Source organism: Mesoplodon mirus, assembly GCF_964341445.2.
Source record: "Mesoplodon mirus genome assembly, chromosome: 13".
In the NCBI taxonomy this organism is placed as follows: domain Eukaryota; kingdom Metazoa; phylum Chordata; class Mammalia; order Artiodactyla; family Ziphiidae; genus Mesoplodon; species Mesoplodon mirus.
In genome coordinates, this window is record NC_138989.1 from 48843997 (window position 1) to 48858757 (window position 14761).

A 14761-nucleotide genomic window follows, 5' to 3' on the forward strand; every position below is an offset into this window, starting at 1 on the left:
CAGAAGACCTAAAGAGACATTTCTCCAAAGAAGACATACAGATGGCCAAGAGGCACATGAAAAGATGTTCAGCATTGCCAATTATTAGAGAAATGTAAATCAAAACTACACTGAGATATCTCACACCAGTCAAAATGGCCATTATCAAAAAGTCTACAAACAATAAATGCTGGAGAGTGTGTGGAGAAAAGGGAACCCTCCGACACTGTTGGTGGGCATGTAAATTGGTACAGCCACTATGGAGGACAGGATGGAGGTTCCTCAACAAACTAAAAATATAGCTACCATATTATCCAGCAATCCCACTCCTGGGCATATATGCAGAGAAAAACATGGTTCGAAAGGAAACATGCACCTCAATGTTCATTGCAGTGATGTTTATAATAGCCAAGACATGGTAGCAAACTAAATGTCCATTCACAGGTGAATAGATAAAGAAGATGTGGTACCTATATACAATGGTACTAAGCCATTAAAAACAATGAAATAATGTCAGTTGCAGCAACATGGATGGACCTGGAGATTATCATATTAAGTGAAGTAAGTCAGACAGAGAAAGACAAAATCATATGATATTGCTTATATGCAGAACCCAAAAAAGTGATACCAATGAACTTATTTACAAAACAGAAACAGACTCACATATTTAGAGAATGAACTTAAGGTTACCAGGGGGGAAAGGTGTGTGGGGGGGAGGATAGATTGGGAGTTTGGGATTGATATGTACACACTGCTATATTTAAAATAGATGACCAACAAGGATCTACTGTATAGCACAGGGAACACTGCTCAGTATTATGTAACCACCTAAATGGGAAAAGAATTTGAAGAAGGATAGATACATGTATATGTAAAACTAAATCACTTTGCTGTACACTTGAAACCAACAATATTGTTAATCACCTATACTCCTATAAGATAAAAAGTTAAAAAAAAAGGGCAGAGGAACAAAATAGACACTTTTCCAAAGAAGACATCAAAATGGCTAACAGGTACATTCAGATGCTGAATGTCACTTATCAACAGGGAAAGGAAATCAAAACCACCTCACATGTGTCAGAATGGCTGTCAAGAAAACAAGAGAAAACAAGCATTGGTAAGGATGTAGAGATAAGGGAATCCTTGTACATTGCTGGTGGTAATGTAAATTGGTTCAGTCACTGTGGAAAATAGCATGAAGGTTCCTCAAAAAATTAGAACTATCATATCATCCAGCAATTCTACTTCTGGGTATATATCCAAAGGAAATCAAAACAGGATATTGAAGAGATATAACCACTTCCATGTTTATTGCAGCAATATTCACACTAGCCAGATGTGGAAACAACCTAAGTGGTGTCTGTTAATGGATGAATGGATAAACAAGTAGTGGCATATACATATAAACTACTTGTTTATATACCATTACGTGTGTATCCATATATATATATATATATATATATACACACACACACACATACACACACACATATATATACACACACAATAGAAAATTATTCAGCCATGAGAAGGAAGGAAATCCTGCCATTTGCAACAACACTGATGGACCTTGAGGGCATTATACTAAGTGAGATGTCAGACAGAGAAAGACAAATACTGTATTATATCACTTATATGTAAAACCTAAAAAAATCCAAATTCATAAAAACATACTGAAGAATGGTGGTTACCAGGGTCTGGAGGGTGGTGGAACTGGGGATATGCTGTTTATGGTTACAAACTTGCAACAAGTAGTAAATAAAGTCTAGAGATCTAATGCACAGCACAGGATTGTAGACAACAATACTGTATTTTAAACTTCAAAGATGCTAAGAGACTAGAGCTTAATTGTTTCCACCCCCAAAAAGAGATGATAATTATTTGACATGCTACAGGTGTTAGCTAACACTATGGTGGAAATCATATTGCAATACATAAATGTATTAAATCAACAAATTGTACACCTTACACTTACCCAATGTTAAATGCCAGTTATATCTCAATAAAAATAAATGTCCACATTTAATTTACAATTATCCAAAACTATGAAGAAAACAACTCGTGTGAAATACAAAGTATTTATACTGAAAGATTATCCTTATTATCTTTTAGTCAATAAAACTTGGAGGTAAAAATATAGATTCAAGGAATGTAGAATTTTAAGAAGCAGTGTTTGGAGACAGAGTGCACATGCCTGCATTCCCTCAGTAATTTCTTATCAAATATTTGCTTTGTCAACAGTCAAGAGATATAAATGTTAAACAGGACCATTCTCATGAATCTAGACAAAATATTTTTTTGTGCATGTGAAGGGAGATGGGATTGATGAAATCAATCCATGGAGGTCAATGTCCTCCTCCAATTTCTCACCTTTGTTTTTAAGTTGCAATGAAAGCAAATTAATATTTTACAGGAAACAGAAGAAATCATGGGAACAGGCCATCACTGGACAGAGTGGTGGGAGAATAACCCATGGAAGATGAGGATATGAATGAAGTGATTATTATAAACACAGAAGAACATGTCTGCTTGGAAAGATCACACCAAAAATAAACATAGTATGACTTTTCCCCTAATTATAGACACACTGCGTTTATAAATATGTTTTCAGGAACTGTGTTAAGAAAACATGATTATTCCTACCATACTTCTTCAAAGAACAACGAAGAGTAATTTATATTGCCAGAAATAGGAACCAGAAAAAAAATCCCTAAATATAGAGTAGTGAACAAGCTACCTATAGATACATTCAGAGTACTGAAGAGGATTATATTCCCTAATGGGCTTAAATTACCAGAAATAATTTGTTTCTCCTTGTGACCATAGCGATATTGGTCAGAATGTTAGTCATGACACATTTAATTTTGTAATCTTTTGTTAATTCTGGATCTGAGTGAGTGGACCAAATAGCAGCTCAGGAGGCAAAGTTGCACTGTGTGAATGCACATTCAAGCACATCTACTTCCACAAGTTCTAGCACTTGTACCTGGATGGGAGACAGAGTTTCAGAAAAAGCCTTTGTATATTAGTTAAGAGCCAAATGTCATTTTAAATGACTGTGTGCCTTGAAATCACAAAAGGAAATATTAGCATTCTAATTGTAATCATACTTGGGATTTGAATTTTTTTAACATGCAAGAGAAACAAAGAAGGCAACTCTGGCCTTCCTACGCTCTTAGGCAGACTCAGATCTCTAAGGAGGCTAAGGGAGCAGCCCAGTGCCTGTTTCAGAAAGGTGCATCAATACCTGAACCCAGGAAGGAGGAATATAGAAAGTAGCTAATTCAATTTCCATATAGAGAGTGGTATTTCTGACTTCCTAGAAAAGTAGAACATTCTGAACTCCCCAAGAGACCTCCTTCCTGGAGCTGAGGGCTGGCAAGGCCAGGAAATTTTAACTGGTTTGTTTAGAGAGATTACCAGAGGACATGTCAAAGTTCAAAGGAGGTTGTTAAGAAAAGCAACCCAAGCCAACCATAATGAACTCATGCCACCTGGAAAGCCCCTGAATGGTATACCAGTAGGCTCAAGAAGAAAGGTCTGAGAATACTAACAGTCTTTTCTTTCCATCTCTTCTGTGAGTAGGCACAAACACAAAATTCTCAAGAGGATCTTAAGAGTACATAAGATCCATTTTACTGTAGAGAACAGGCTTTTAGAAAGCTTCTGCCAGAAAGGCCTGATCAATATTGAGCTATAAAACCAATTACATTGTGCTGGGTAGTCCAGGGAAAACACAGGGTCACTCACCTCTCTTTTCAGAGCCCTTTCTCTGAGGCTCCCTGATCTACAGAAACCCACTGGAAGATATGAGGGCTCAGTCAGATAAACTGAAAGATGCTTCATTTTATTTTGCAGATAATTCATATTATTTTCCAGCAAATGGTTAACATAATTTCCAATCATTAAAATTTACAAATAAGCATCATCTCCTTGAAACTCTATGTATCTCAATATATATGTGTGCAAAAAATTCAGTCTCAGTTGAATTTTAGATTATTGTTATAGTATGTAGAAGAGCTGGAAAAACAGAATGAGCTCAGTGTCAAAATTGTGGTCACATTTCAAATATGTGGAGTTTAGACTTGCTTTCTCTAAATGCATAATTACAAATTCTGTTACAATGAAATTCTCTTAAAATCTGTTTCTGGTTTTAAAGTAATCCCAGCCTATGCCAAAAGGTTTTCAACACCTATGTTACAAGTTATTATTAGTTCTTCTCAGACTGCTAAAATAACTGAAAGTTATTTAAAAGCTGAGTAGTTTGAATTAAAAGCATTACTATTTAAGAATCACCAATTAAGTTTTCATAAGGTTATTCATTGACCTCATTTATTTCATTGAGTGAATGATACATAATTAAATGCAAGGAACCAATGAAATAAATGTAGAAAAGGTTTTCTGCAATAATAAAGCCAACCAAGGGTCAATACAATGGTGTAGGTGAGACAATTAGAGCCTAGAGTCAGTGTTATTCAATAGAAATTTCTGTGGTGATTGAAATGTTCTGTGCTGTTCAATACAGTAGCCAGTCACCACTTTGACAGTTGAACACTTGAAATGTGTCCCAGTGTGACTGAGGAACTGAATTTTAAATTTTATTTAATTTTAATTAATTTGAATGTCAATAGCCACGTGGCTAGTGGCTATCCTACTGGATAGCACAGATTTTTTTTTTTTTTTTTTTTTTTGCGGTACGCGGAGCACAGGCTCCAGACGCGCAGGCCCAGCGGCCATGGCGCACGGGCCCAGCCGCTCCGCGGCATGTGGGATCCTCCCAGACCGGGGCACGAAACTGTGTGCCCTGCATTGGCAGGCAGATTCTTAACCATTGCGCCACCAGGGAAGCCCGATAGCACAGATTTTGATAAACTTGTATTTGAAAGAAATGCAGAATAATCAAAATGAGGACAATCAGGATTTAAAGTATGAAAATACTCTGATTCAAAGTCAGGTCATCAAAGGAACACACATGGGAGAAATGGACTTACTAAGAATAGTTACAATAATTTGGGCACAGTAATGGAAAAATCTCTAGATACAAATGAAGTTCCCACTATGTGCTGTAGAATATGCTTTGACAACTCAGTGAGGTTTACTGGAACTCTATTGAGATACAATAACTGCATAATCCCAATCATGTTGACTTCAATTAGATCACACAATTGTCTTTCTTCACATACTATGTTATCATCATGTGGATCTTCCCCATTGTGTAAAGGACATATGAATTACCCAGAGGGCATCGCTTAACTTCTGTGTACTACTTTAGGCTCTACTCTACAAAATCATGATCTACACAGTTTTACATAATAGACCTTATGTATTTTTCACACCCGAAACCCCCAGCTGGTCTCCTGGAGCAAGATGGTTTTCTCTCCATGCATTTGCACTCCTTGTTTCCACATGGCTAGTGAGCCAGAACAAGTTATTAAGAAGGTAAGGTCAAAGTAAAAAGTATACCTTCCCAGTTCCCTACATAACTATGTTAAACATTTCTTTCCTGAATCAGAGGACTTAAACTGAATACATTTTAAAACAGAATATACATGGGTAGTTCAAAATATTTGTCACAAATATTTGATATGAAATACTTTTCTTCCAGTATTGTGCTCTTTGGAGTATTAAGAGGAAAAGGCAACAAATACTAAGAAGATATCCTCAACTTCAACTGATTTTCCCCATGCTCAATTAGATTTAATTAAGTTCTCTAAAGAGGCACAATATTTTATTGAAATCATTTCTTTCACTGAGTCATTCATTTATCCATTTACTATTCATTGAGCCATAATATAAGATGGTTACCTATTGACACTGATATGATAGTCAGAAAAAGTTACCTTGCTTGCCCTTAGACTGTACAATCTAGTATAAAAAGGAGCACATAACAGGTTAAAAAAAAAGAGGTATGCCTACAGTATCATGGGGACATAAAGGAAGTAAAGTTAATGCGTGAAGCAACCAGAAAATAATCATAGAGAAGGTAATAGCTGATACAGATCAGGTGCAGGGGAGGGCATTTCTGTGTGAGATAACCTCAGAAACAGACAATAATATCTGTGGGGGTGAAGAATTCACTCTTAAATAATTAAATATGAGGTTTCTTGGGATACCTGGATCAAGCTATGTGGCAGACAACTGGATATAAAACCTGAAGCTCAAGGCAAAGCATGGGGGAGATTATGCAGCTTTTGGCACATTCTGAAGTTGAAACCATGAGAGCTAGTGGGCTGTCCTTTGAGCAGTGTGCAGAACAAGAGGATTAAATTGACAAGGGAAGGATGCTAGGAGAAACCCAGCAGGGAAGGACGTAGGTCGAGAGAAAGGACTCAAGGCAGCAGGAGAAGAATTATCTGGTGATCAGGTGATATGGAAGCCAAGAGAGTGGATGTTTCAAGGCTCTAGTTATCGACAGATCCAAATATACCCAAGACATCTGGTAAGATCAAGGGCAAAAAGCATTTTTAGTTTGGCAATAAATGGAATCACTGATAGACTTAACCTGACCAGTTTCAGCCAAATGTTGGCATAAGCAAGTTACACTGGATTGAAGAGTACATGGTAGATGAGTGAAGACAGTAAATGAACAGAAGCACTCCTTTGAAAATCTCAGATGAGAAGTGATGTTTCAGAATGTTGATGCTGAGGGACAGCAATAGCCTCATACCAAGCCAGTCACACTATTGTGAACCAGCTCTAGTGTGGTGGTGAATCTTACGGCCAAGCTCCTTTAGGCTCATAATTATAGGCTGTGATCCAAAGCATCTTAACAGCTGACAATCCTCAATATTAGTGAGGAGGAAAGAAGATTACAGATATAAAGATTTGGGCAAACTAGAAATTGCTATACAAATGTTAGTTATTATGGTCATTACTACAATTTGGTCTTGTTAGATTGCGGTCTGTATATCAGCCCAGTTTACATGAGGGTTGAAAAACAAATTGAAAAGTCTGCCCGATGGGGTTTGTGGAGAGGAAACATCAGTAGTTAACTTATGCATTATGCATATAATTTAGACTCAATAGATCCAGTGGATGACTGCAGTGAACAATTGCCCTCTTTAGACAGCTCAATGTGAACTTCCTGATAGAAAGCAAGCATTCCAAAGTCCTATGTAATTGGATGTGATAATAATGGCAGGATTGGCTGCTTGCTTGCTTCTCATTTCAGTGGGATGATTTGAATAAGTTCTTTATAAAAACTGTAACTGCTGTCATTTTGATAACACTCCAACTTGAAAATTTGGATTGTTGGGTGCAGACCCTTGCCAGCTCTAAACAAATGGAGGTTGGCTAACAAAGGATTTGAAGCACACCCTTTCCACACTATGAAGTCTCCAACATGGGCAAGCTTTCACTATTGCTACCATATTCAAACTTAAGCAGGAGTTTATAGAACTCTTTGGAGCCTTCCTCTTTCACCCACAGAATTGTCAACTTCAACCACTGAGCCCTTTGCTTTATCTAAGATAAACCCTTCACCCTGCCATCCAATATATATCAATAATTCTCTTTGTATTTTTTTTTGACTTTGGCACTAGGTGTTCTATTTTTAAAAATTTATTCACTCATTAAGCCCATCTGATTGAGCACTTACTATATTTCTGGCCTTATTCAAGGGATGAATAAGACAGAGTTCCTGCTTTCAAGGAGTGCACATCTATTTAGGGAAAAATATTTGAAAACACATGTCATAATTCAGTGAGATAAGTGCTAAAAGAAAGGTACATGCAGGAGAGTGATTAATCTTCCAAAGAGTGGAAGAGTGAGTGGCAAGGTAGAGTAAGGTTTCACAGAGGAAGTACGATTTAAATCAGTCTTAAAGGGTTTTGATGTTTAGACAAGAGGAGGAGGAATGTTTTATCTTTTTGATGTGTTAGTTTCTTAATGTCAGTGATTCTGCCTTATTCAACTTGTTTTTTCTTAATGCGCCAGCTATAGACGGAATGTTTGCATCCCCCTCCCCCCACCAAATTCATTTGCTGAAATCTAATCTTCAGTGTGACGGTATTAGATGGTAGGGCCTTTGGGAGGTGATTAGGTCTTGAGGGTAGAGCCCTCATGAATGAGATTAGTGAGAAAGAGACCTCAGAGAGCTCCCTCATTCCTCCACTATGTGAAAGGGGCACAGTGAAAAGATGGTCCTCTATGGAACAGGAAGCAGACTCTCACCAGACAGCAAATCTGCCAGCACCTTAATCTTGGACTTCCCAGCCTCCAGAACTGTGAAAAAATAAATGTCTGTTGTTTAAGCCACCCAGTCTATGCTATTTTTGTTATAGCAGCCTGAACAGACTAAGAAAGTACTTATTACAGTGAATTGAACATGAGAACCCTAAAAATATTTGTTAAATTAAATCCAAATGTTTTTAAGGTATCCTTTTCCATTCTTCTGCCTTCACATTCTTCTTGAACATAGTATAACCTGCAGAGTTCATGTTCTTATTACATTAGTTTAAAAGGTTCTGCAAATATTATATCTCCTTCAATCTTTGCCCTCCTGTTTATGCTACCAACTCAAATTACCTCCCAGTTTCTCCATTAATGGTCTGAATTCTGATTGTCTTCATCTGCTTTATAAATTAAGTCAGATGTTTAACTAATTCAACTTGGTCTCTTGAAAGTTGCTGCTCCCTTCCACACTTTTCAGAAGATCTCTACAAATTCTAAAATTAAGTATTCTCAAACTTAGATTAACTGTAGTTGTCAGCCATCAGATATGATGTTGGCATCTCATATCATGCTAATTTTCTGCTATGCCTTTTTAGCTCTCAAGATTTATGTATATGTATATAGTTTTTTCCCCCACAGCTCCAAATCTGTTATAGGGAATGACTATTCTGATGTTTTAAAAATGAAAAACTAAGCTAAAGATAATACCATGTTTAAAAGTCAGAATGTTTGGGGTTCCCAGAATTTATGAAGAAAGTCCCCAAATAAAGGGATTTGCAGGTCTGATCAATCTAGGTGCCCTCCTGTGGTTAAAAAAGCAAAAACTAAACAAAATCAAAACAGCAGAAGCCAATACCAGTGTTACAGGTAGAATATGTTTTTGAGAAGAAATGTTATTTAAAACTCCTTCACAACATGAAATTAACCATTTGCCTTGCTACCATTACTATAGCTAGAGTCCTTTCTCAAACGTGAGCTAGAGAAACTCTCTTGGGTTTAAGCCTAAAGTTGCTATTTGCTTAGACTAGTCTTTGCCTTTCTTTTTCTTTCTTTTTTATTTTTTCACTCAGTTACACTCAGTCCAAGGCCATTGCTCAAAGAAAGCCATCTCATTTTAAATTTGTTGCATGCCATTCTGGTTATTCTGTTACTCTGGTTTCTTCTCAACAATACACAGTCTGAATTGCTCAAAGTTGTTCTTTGTTGTGTCTTTAAGAGATCTTTATCTCACCATACAAAAAGTCAGAAGATGCATTAAATAAACACCCAAAAAGTCAACCTGTGTGAGCAAGTCATCTAATTTTCCTGGCCTGTTTCTTTCTTAATAGCTTTTAAAAAATAAAGCCGTTGCTATTAAATTATTTTTCAAGTCCATTTAGATTCTATCATTCTATGGTGCCGAGGTTTTTTTGGGGGGAGAATTATATACAAGGCAGACCACACCATAGTACCTACATTCAAATGACAAATTTATAAAAACTGTTTTCTAATAAAACTTTCTATAAAAACTGCTCACTTATATGGCTGCATACCTGGAACTTATGCCAGATTTCCTATGTGGCTTTTGACCATCACTGAACAACTGGGGACTGAATACCAGTGTATTGTGATTACATGTGTGTGGGTATATGTATGTGCACTGTGGTACATGCTTCAAGGGACAAATTCGGGATGCTATTAGAGTTATGGCTATACCTCATCTAGATGTGTAGATCAAGATTTAAAAATGAGCAATAAATGAGGGATGTAGGGGTAAAAAATGATCAAAGAAAACTTCAGGAGGGAGGACCCTGAGGCATGAAGAGCTGGGTAATGTCATTTTTCTAAGAACAATGAGAGCCCATAGAAGGGTTTTAGATAATGAAGTAATATGATCAGGTTTTCCTTTTCTTAAAGATTACCTTGGTTTCTCTGTGGAGAATGGGTAGAAGAGCAAGCAAACTGTTGGCGCCCTACTCATTAATAATTCATAGCAACATTTTCTCTTTAATTTCCCTCTCAATTTTTACTCTTGAATGGAAGTTGCTCCAAAGTTCTCTCTTCTCAAAAAAATTCTCTACAAATATTCTCACTTCTGTGTTCAATCTTTTCCCTCATTGTATATATTTTCTTTCTCCTCACCAGTAGCGCCCTGCCTTTTTCATGAAAACACAATGCTTCCTCCAACTTGCTGAATAAATCAAAGGAGCAAAGTGGACCATGAAATGTGCAGTCCCACAGGATTCTGCTCAGAAATGTCTCATAATTTGTTTAATGCTCTGTTGTCAGCATCCTGAAATTCTTAGCTCTTAAATAAGAGGCTCCACATTTTTCATTTGGCATTGGGCTCCCACAATTACTTAGCCAGTTATGGAGCAGAGATAAATTATTTTGGTTGTGTTTGAGTAAATATTTGTTCTATACTTTTTTTTTTTTTTTTTTTTTTTTTTGCTGTACGCGGGCCTCTCTCAACGTGGAGCACGGGCTCCGGATGCGCAGGCCTAGCGGCCATGGCTCACGGGCCCAGCTGCACCGCGGCATGTAGGATCTTCCCGGACCGGGGCATGAACCCACGTCCCCTGCATCAGCAGGCGGACTCTCAACCACTGTGCCACCAGGGAAGCCCCTGTTCTATACTCTTTTACATGTCATTTCCATGTCCAAAGCTTTGCCCAGTTCTCTTCACTTTTAGTATCAACATGATAACCTAAGTTACCATTGTCTTTTCCTGATCCTGATATTACATAAATAATTAATATTAGGCAAAATAGACTTTAAAACCGTTTCTAGATATAAATAGGGATATTTTACAATGATAAAAGCATCAATCCTCTGTCAAGAGGATATAACAATATAAACAATATCTGTACCTAATGACAGAGTGCCAAAATAAATGAAACAGAGCTGTCAGAATTAAAGGCAAAAATAAATAATTCAACAACAGTAGTTGGAGATCCCATTACCCTTCTTACAACAATGGATATAAAAAACTAGGCAGATGATCAACAAGAATATAGAAGACTTGAACAACACTGTAAACCAACTAGGCCTAATACCATTTACAAAATACCCTACTACCAATGGCAGAATATACATACTTCTCAGGTACACGTGGGACATTCTCCAGGATAGACCATAATCCGGGTCATTAAACCAGCTTCAATAAACATGAAAGGATTGAAATTATACAAAGCCATTGACAAAAGAAATTTGGGAAATTCACAAATACATGGCAATTAAACAACATACTACTAAATAACCAATTGGCCAAAGAAGAAATGATACAGGAAATTAGAAAATACTTTGAGGTGAATGAAAGCAAAAATATAACATACCAAAAATGTAATGCAGATAAGGCAGTACTTAAAAGGAAATTTATAGCTGTAAATGCCTGTATACAAAGAGAAAAAAAGACTTGGAATAAATGTCTTAACTTTTCAGGTTAAGACACTGGAAAATAAGAGAAAACTAAGCTTAATGTAAGCAAAATGAAGGATATAATAAATATGGGAGTAGAAATCAATGAAATAGAGAATAGAAAAGCCATAAAGAAAATCAATGAAACCAAATGCTTGCTCTTTGAAGAGATCAAGAAAACTGACAAACCTTTACCTAGAATCACCAAAGGGGAGAACACTCAAATAACTAGAATCAGAAATGACAATAGGAGCATCACTACTGACCTTACAAAAATACAAAAAGATTATGAAGGAGCATTATGAACACTTGCATCAATAAATTAAATAACTCAGCTGAATGGACAAATGCCTGGAAATACACAAACTACCTACCTGACTCAAGAAGAAAGAGACAATACAAGTAGACCTCTAACAAGTAAGTAGAGATTGATTTAAGAATCAAAAACCTCCCAGAAAAGCTCAGGCACAGATAATATCAGTCCTGAATTCTACCAAACACATAAAGAATATCACTAATTCACAAACTATTCCAAAAAATAGAAAAAATATAGAATAATGTTTTAAGGAAAGCATTCCATCTACAATAGCATCACAAAGGGAAATATTTAGCAATAAAATTAACAAAAGAAGTGCAAAATTCATACTGTAAATACTGTAAGACTTGTTGAGAGAAATTTTAAAAGGTTGAAAGACAGCCCATGTTCAGTTTGTTATTTCCTCAAAATGTTAAACATAGAGCTACGACATATATGAACCAGCAATTCCATTCCCAGGTATATACCTCAAAGAATTGATAACACATATACAGGAACTTTTACATAAACGTTTATAGCAGCATTATTCATAGTAATCCCAAAGTGGAAAAAACCAAGTGCCCATCAATTGAGCTAAACAATTGATGAATTGCTAAACGAAGTATGACATATCCATAGAATGGAATATCATTTGGCAATAAAAATATGAAGCATTGATACATGTTATAAGATAGATGAACCTTGAAAACATCATCTAAGTGAAAGAAGCCAGACACAAAAGACCACATATTGAATGATTCATTCATTTATATGAAATGTCCAGAATGGGAGAATTTCTGGAGACAGTAGATTAGTGCTTACCAGGGGCTATCACTTACTTCAGTACTCGTTTCCATTATATTCTATTACACAGATGGTCAGCTCATTGGTTTACAATGTGGCCTCTCATGTCAGAATGCTTGTGTACAAATCCTGGCCCCTGCTTTTATTATTAAGGAGGGATTTTTGGCAAGTCACTCAACCCTCTGAGCCACACAAAATAGGTTTCAATCATGTTAGAAAAAAAGAAAGTGGTAGCTAGGCATGATTTTTTCAAGTGGGGGCAAGTTCAGTTTTATAAAAAATTTCTCCCAAATTGCAGAATATATCTCATAGAACTGTATAAGGATTGAATGGAGACTACACTGAAACAACATAATGACACAATAAGTGGTAGTTATTGTTATTAATGTTCAGTAAATTAATTTCCTAAATGAACAATTTTTCAAATCTAAAAAATTTGTGTCAATAAAACCTTTAGTGATGAAACTGTTTTTCCCCCAATTTTTTGATTTGGTGGTTGAGTTCTGAACTACCTACCAGTTCTTACTTATATAAAATATTTAAAAAGAAGTATTAGCATTTCCAGCTTTACGGGTTAAAAGAAGGCTTAGCTTTTGTTTATGTTTTCCTTTTCTGGTCTTGGACTTGCTCTTTCCTGCTGATTTGCTGTTCAAATAAGAGTTGAAAACAGCTGAGGAGGCTCACTAGCTGGCTTTTGAAAAACTGAATATACACTTGAAACTTAATTTTTTTTTCTGAAATAAGTTGTTTTCTTTTCCTCTTCCACTTCAGGCACCCGTTTTTTGAGCTGGAGGGCGATTGATATAGACTAAATCTCAGTAATCCTGTCCTTACAGGACCTTTAATTTTAAGGCAGACCAAAGAGCCGCAGCCTTCCAGCAGAATCACTCCTGAATACACTCGGAGCATGTTTCTAGTATTGTAAAGGTAAGTAATTTTCTAGAGTATATACTCATTTGATACTAATAATGCAATTCCCTCCCAAATATATTAGAAGCTCATCAAGCCTAATTCAAATTTTCAAATTGGTCTTTGTTTCCAGGCATTTCAGTGGAAAAAGATAGGAAGTATGTGTTTCTTTGAAAACAAAACTACACTGAGCTCTCAATGATACTACCTATTCAAATACAAGATTATGGAGTTTTTGCTTAAACTTATTGATTTCACATCTGTATCTACTTTGCCCTCTGCTGAAAATCCCAGCTTTTGTTGACACCAACATAACTACAAATTTGCTTTAAACTATAATACACAGACAACAGTTCCAAAAGAATAATATCATTACTGAAAATAGTTTAAGGTTTTATCATAAGCTTTCACGCTGTGGTGTCAAATTATGACTTTCGAGATAACTTAGAAAATTTCCTATCTATGGGGCTGTGCCAACCACTCATTAAACAGGTAAAGTTCATTTGCATGATTTTTCTTTCAATATTATGGATTCTCAAAATTAGATTGTTTAATAATTATGTAAATACTCAAATTGTTTCAAAGTTAAATTTACAAAACAAAGTATGAAAACCAAGTATACTCAGAGAATTCTGGCTTGTATTCCTTTCTTAATACTGTTCCTCCCCCATTCCTGTCTCTATGTAAATTTTAAAAAATTATATATATCCTTCTTTAATGAATGTTAGCATACTATAAGTACTTTTCACTATCTGGAGTATATCAAGATACCTTACTTTTTATAGCTTCATGTTATTCTCTTATTTGGATGCACTATAATTGAATCAACTAGCCATCTCTTGATGGACATTTTTATTGGTAACCCTTTTTTTGTGCATTTATAAATAACACTGTAACAAATAGCCTTCTGCATATGTCTTCTTGTATTTTTGCCAGTGTATCTTTGAGATAAACTGCTAACAAGAGATTCCTAAAGAGATTGCTAGGTCAAATGGTAAATGCATATTTAATTTTCCTAGACATTGTCAAGTTTACTTTAAATTTCTGTATTTCTGCAAGCAGTGCATGAGAGTACTCATTTCCTCCATAGCGTTGTCAAAGGAATATTCTGTAAATATTCAGAATTTTGTTAATCTGACAGAAGCTGCATTTCTCTCATTAGGAGTGAGTTTGAGTAGCTGTATTTAGGGGACATTTGCATTGCTT

At 36.0% G+C, this 14761-nt stretch overlaps 1 protein-coding gene across 5 annotated transcripts in view; it reads right to left on the minus strand.

The window, feature by feature from the left end:
• The window catches only part of NOL4 (nucleolar protein 4), a gene marked incomplete at both ends in the record, with an annotated part of 388814 nt that overhangs the window by 24562 nt on the left and 349491 nt on the right, over positions 1-14761 (minus strand). The window lies entirely within an intron of this gene.